We start from the raw sequence: 6,490 nt of genomic DNA, 5'->3' as shown, positions 1-6,490 counted from the left end.
AGGACTTTTTAAGATGTCTGATGGCTTGGGGCTCCTGGGTGGCTCAGCCGGTTAAGCGTCTGACTTTGGCTCAGGTCATTATGTCGTGATTTGGGAGTTTGAGCCCCATGTCGGGCTCTGTGCTGACAGCTTGGAACCTGGAGCCTGCTTCAGATTCTGTGTCTCCTTCTCTCTGTCCCTCCCTTGCTCATGCTCTTTCTCTCACTCTGTCAAGAATAAATAAACATTAAAAAAATTTTATATAAAAAAAAGATATCTGATTGCTCAATAAATTTATCTCCCTCATACTCTTTCTTAAGAAATTTATTGAAGAAAACATGCACTACTGGGACTTTCATCAGTATAAAAAGCTTCTGCACAGCAAAGGAAACAATCAGCAAAACTAAAAAGGAGACTATGGAATGGAAGAAGATATTTGCAAATGACATCTGATAAAGGGTTAGTATCCAAAATCTATAAAGAACTTATGAAACTCAATACCCAAAAAACAAACAACCCAGTTAAGAAGTGGGCAGAAGTCATGAATAGACACTTTTTCCAAGAAAACATCCAGATGGCTAACAGACACATGAAAAGATGCTCAACATCACTCCTCATCAGGGAAATACAAATCAAAACCACACTGAGATACCACCTCACACCGGTCAGAATGGCTAAAACGAACAACTCAGGAAACAATAGATGTTGGTGAGGATGTGGAGAAATGAGAACCCTCTTGCACTGTTGGTGGGAATGCAAGGTATTTACCCAAAGGATACAAAAATACAGATTTTAAGGCGTACATGCACCCCAATGTTTATAGCAGCATTATCAACAATAGCCAAACTATGGAGAAAACCTGAGTGTCCATCAACTGATGAATGAATAAAGAAGAGTGGCATGTGTGTGTGTGTGTGTGTGTGCACGTGTGTGTGTATATATATATATTTGTGTGTGTGTATATATATATATATATATATATATATAATGGAATATTACTCAGCCATCAAAAAGAATGAAATCTTGCCATTTGCAATGACATGGATGGAGCTAGTGAAATAAGCTAATCAGAGAAAAACAAATACCACATGATTTCACTCATATTTGGAATTTAAGAAACAAAATAGATGAACATATGGGAAGGGGGGTAAAAAGGAGAGAGGAAAACAAACCACAAGAAACTCTTAATGATAGAATAAACTGAGGGTTGATGGAGGGAGGAGGGTGGAGGATGGGCTCGACTGGAGATGGGCATTAAGGAGGGCACTTGTGATGAGCACTGGGTGTTGTATGTAAGTGATGAATCACTGAATTCTGCTCCTGAAACCAATTTTGTACCATATGTTACTAACTAAAATTAAAAAAAAAAAAGTCCTAGAAGTGGAAGTTATAGGATTCAAAGGATTGTGAACATTAAAGAAAAAAGAAATGTATTGAGGAAATTTTCTAGTAAAACAAGAGAAGAAACTTGAGAAAGAAGATTTAAGATGTTAAAACCTAAAGAAGAGTCATTGACGTCTCAGGGTAACTGTTGTGCCAGAAGCCTAGAATGTATTCAAATTGCAGTAAAGTTCCAGAGAGCTCAGAAGGTTATTTCTCCACATATCTGTAAAAGACTGCATAGTATTACTGATATGATGGAGTTTTTAGAAATAAAAATGGAGAATTATTATAATAAAGATTCTACAAGAAGAAAAAAAGGCAATTAGAAACTTCAGGAAAACCATCCAAGAAAAAAACCCACCTGCATCTTCAGTGAACGAGTTTTATATGATCATATATGCAAATATTGTTTATGAACTTATTAAAAATAATTATGTAAGTAACATGCTGGTAAAAATTTAACAAATTGCTCTCAAAAATGCATGTATCTACATACATACATTGGTGATAAATTTTATTTGTATAAAGGATATATAACCCACAATTTACAAATAATAATGAAATATACAAAACTGTTGTAAATTCTATAGTCAATGATCCTCCCATTATGCTTTTGTTGAATTTTACTGAATTCTTGGAACCTGAGCTAAACTACGGTTGTGAGTGACAAATGAACATACTTCTGATATGAATGTTAGTTGAATTTCAAATAAGAAAAAAGTCAAACAATGAAGACATACGTCAGAACTGCACTCATTTGCCAATGACACGAACAACTTCTTTGCTAAAATGAATAACAGAGCAAGCAGTATTTCTTCATTTTTTTGTTCTGTTCACAATGTAATGGGTACAGACATAATATACTTTTAAGTTATATTTAAATTAGTAAGATTTTCTTACTTTTCTTACATTATTTTCCTGAGTCTAAAGTCTAGACAACTAACCAACCAATAAATGAGCCCAGATTTGTGACATCTGCTGATTTTGGTGGTGGAATGTTCCCACCATTGTCAGTATCAAGCTATCAAAGTGACCTCACTGAACACAGAGTTGGGAAGATATGTGTAGCTAGCATAGTACTGTATAGTATTTCTAGAATACTAATACAATAAAGAAGTAACTTCAACAGATAATAATAAAATATAGTAACATAATTGAGAAGTGTAAATTTTGAGTGTTTATTACCTTTGATTTTTTTTTTTTAATGTTTTATTTTAGTTCTGAGAGAGAGAGAGAGAGAGGGAGACACAGAATCTGAGCAGGCTCCAGGCTCCAAACTCTGAGCTCCTAGCTTGCTCAGAACTGTCAGTACAGAGCCTGACTTGGTATTCAAACTCAACGAACCACAAGATCATGACCTGATCTGAAGTCGGATGTTTAACTGACTGAGCCCCCCAGATGCCCCACCTTTGCTTTTAATATAACTTATTTAATTATAAGTGTGTGTAATTTTAATAATGGCCATGTTTGACAATTAATTGGCTTGCAAAATTCCTAAAATAATTAACTCTTACAATGGCACAAGTGGGCTTCAACCTACCACTGGAATATGTTGCTGAAATGTGGACTGAGGGAAACTAGGTTGAAAGTGGTATAAAGTAGATAAATCTTCATTTCTCATAGCATAAAGCAAAAACATAATGATTAAAGATGTTAAAGGAAAAAATGAAGTTTTCCAAAGATTTTTGTGTCATCTTTAAGGTATTTAAATATGATGAGAGGGAGAAAGATTGGGAGGCTGAGTGGTTGTGGGGCAAGACAAAACTTTTATTAAGAGGCCTTTCATTTAATATTTAACCTTGGGTATATACAAAATCAAATTTATTAAATTAAAACCTGGGTATATGCTTAAAAATGTTAACAAGAGTAAAGTAAATGTAAAAAATGTGTTTTAATAACAGATATTTTCGAATAGTGTGAGATGGTATTCTTCCTTATTTTGTCCTATCTTATTCACTGCTCTCCTCTATCAACAAGGTAAATGGTTTCACTTACTGTTCCGGATGTTTTGTGTCAAATCATTTTGACACTAAGATTTGATATAACTTTTGGCTATTTCTGACGAAACTAGTTTTAGCTGGTGTTTAAAATTTTGCCAATTTTTGAGGCGTCTAGGTGGCTCAGTTGATTAAACGGCCAACTTTGGCTCAGGTCATGATCTCACGGTTTGAGTTTGGGCCCCGCGTCAGGCTCTGTGCTGACAGCTTGCTTTGGATTCTGTGTCTCCCTCTCTCTGCCCCTCCCCTACTCACGCTCTGTTTCTCTCTCTCTGTCTCTCTCTCTCTCAACTAAATAAACATTAAAAAAAAAATTTTTTTTTAATTTTGCCAATTTTTGGTTGGAAGTGTCAATTGGGACAAGATTTGAGGTGTTTCTACTCTGAGTGCCTAATTTGCTGCTTTCTTCTCTCAATGAACTCTTAGGGTTTTAGGCCATTGTTGGCTCACTAGGATTTTAATTAAGCAGCTATGTTGGTGTGCACTTCTTTAATTTCACTAGCCTGTTCATATGTGTGGTTGTGGCATTTTAACACCCTGTGTTCCCAGAGAATACACAGGGAGTCTGGTAATTTGACACATGATGTAATCATAGGACACACACCAGTTCATCAAATGCCTTAAACCCACCCATACCTTCAAAACCTGTCTGGAAAGTGAGTACATTGTAAATTTTGTTCATTCTTTTTTTTTTTTTTAATTATCTTTTTACATTTATTTATTTTTGAGAAACAGTGAGACAAAGCATGAGTGGGGGAGGGACAGAGAGAAAAGGAGACACAGAATCTGAAGCAGGCTCCAGGCTCTGAGCAAGAGGTCAGCACAGAGCCTGATGAGGGGCTCGAACCCACAAACTGTGAGATCATGACCTGAGCTGAAGTCGGACACTCAGCCCACTGAGCCACCCAGGCAGATGCCCCTGTTCATTCTCTTTTAAAATCAGGTCAATTGCTTTTGTTTCTTCTTTCTCATTCTTGTTTCCACACTACTAATTTTTTTTTTAATGTCTATTTTTTTGAGAGAGAAAGAGACAGCAAGCAGGGGAGGGGCAGAGAGAGAAGGAGACACAGAATTGAAGCAGGCTCCAGGCTCTGAGCTGTCAGCTAAGAGTCTATTGGGCTTGAACCCATGAACCACGAGATCATTACACAAGCCGAAGTCAGACACTTAACTGACTGAGCCACCCAGGTGCCCCTTCACACTACTAATTTTCATTCATATCCCTTCAGTTTTGGATTATTGCACTGGCCTCCCAACTCATCTTTCTACCTTCAAGCTCCGCTGTTCAATCCATCTTGAATAGCATGACTAATTTTCCAAAAGTACTGCTTTAATGTCTCTCCCCTGCTCAAATATCTTCAATGTTTTTGTTTTTGTTTTTTGTTTTTTCTAAGATAAATTCATACCAACTAATTAGGCCAGTAATCTCCAAAGTGAGGCGGGCATGGCCAGGGGATGTGAAAGATAACTGGAAGAATGTAGCAGAGCTTTTCATTTCTGTCCCTATGCTATAAACACAATTATATGTATTTTTAGGTAAAAAAGAAATTAAACTTTGCTAATGTCTCATATACAGATGGATACAGGAAATTTCCCTTCAGACTGTGTGCTAGATGATCATACCACTCGTGAAACCTGAGATAGCTTGAAGTAATAAAGTTTCAAAGTAATTAGAGTATAGTAGTTGTTCTCTCATTTTTTGGGTTAGCTTCCAGCATATTGTGATGCTTTTCTATTTAGATGCATCTAGTTATGATTTATTGATTACAGGGTTTCATGAATGGGCAAGCGGCTTCAAAAGATCTCAGGAAAGAAATCAGATTGAAGAGAATAGTTACTGCACATATACAAGAACAACAAAAAAGGTCAAGTTGTTACTTCTATTAGAGTAAATGCGTTGTAAGCTGCATTATGTAGTAAAAACAATGCAGCTAATCAGGTCTGACAAGAATTTGGTCAAAAAGATTCAAAATTACTGAAATGCAATTGAAATAAGAATTCATGTCCTTATATTTAATAATACATCTCACTTTTTGGGCACTTGGGTGGCTCAGTCGGTTAAATGTCCAACTCCTGATTTCCACTTGGGTCATGATCTCATGGTTGAGTGATCGAGCTCCGAGTTGGGCTTTATGTTGCGCGTGGAGCCTGCCTGGGATTCTCTCTCTCTCCCTCTCTCTCTGCCCCTCCCCTGCTTGCTTGCTTATGCAGGCATGTGCACGCTCTGTCTCTCTCTCAACGTAAATAAACATTAAAAAAATACATGTCACTTTAAGTGTTTATTGTATTTTAGTTTATTGTATTTAGATTTTAGTTAGTGATAGTAGGAAGGCTTTAAATTAGCAAGATTATTTGTAAACTGAGCACCTAAAAAGGACATAATCTGATTTTGTGGACCTCGGTTGGTTTTGGTGGATTCTTTTTTTTTTTTTTTAAATTTTTTTTTCAACGTTTATTTATTTTTGCGACAGAGAGAGACAGAGCATGAACGGGGGAGGGGCAGAGAGAGAGGGAGACACAGAATGGGAAACAGGCTCCAGGCTCTGAGCCATCAGCCCAGAGCCTGACGCGGGGCTCGAACTCGCGGACCACGAGATCGTGACCTGGCTGAAGTCGGACGCTTAACCGACTGCGCCACCCAGGCGCCCCTGGTGGATTCTTTAAGGGGAAAAAAAAAAAAAAAAAACATACAAAATTGCAAATGCAAAGTCAAGTGTGAAAGTGAGCATTTATTTAGAATGAGAAGAAATCACAACAAATTACTCATCTTTTTTCTTTTAAATTTATTTACTTATTTTGCGATGGGGGTGGGGGGGGGCGTGCAGAGAGAAAATCCCAAGCAGGCTCCACACTGTCAGCACAGAGCCCGATGTGGGGCTCAAACTCACAACCCATGAGATCATGACCTGAGCCGAAATCAAGAGTCAGTCACTTAACCGACTGAGCCACATAGGTGCCCCAACAAATTACTTATCTTAAAAGCAGGAAATACCACAAACAACACAGATCCAGAAAAATAACATAGTGTTTTTATAAATGAACTGCTGACATGCCTCTATATATAATACCTTCCTATGTTTTTTTTAGCTACATCTGCTTGAACACACTTTCATATGGCAATTACTTTGTAA

Source organism: Puma concolor, chromosome B1 (assembly GCF_028749965.1).
Source record: "Puma concolor isolate L17-30 chromosome B1, mPumCon1.1.hap2, whole genome shotgun sequence".
NCBI lineage: Eukaryota > Metazoa > Chordata > Mammalia > Carnivora > Felidae > Puma > Puma concolor.
The sequence above is the reverse complement of the archived record's forward strand: the minus strand, read 5'-3'. Positions refer to the sequence as shown.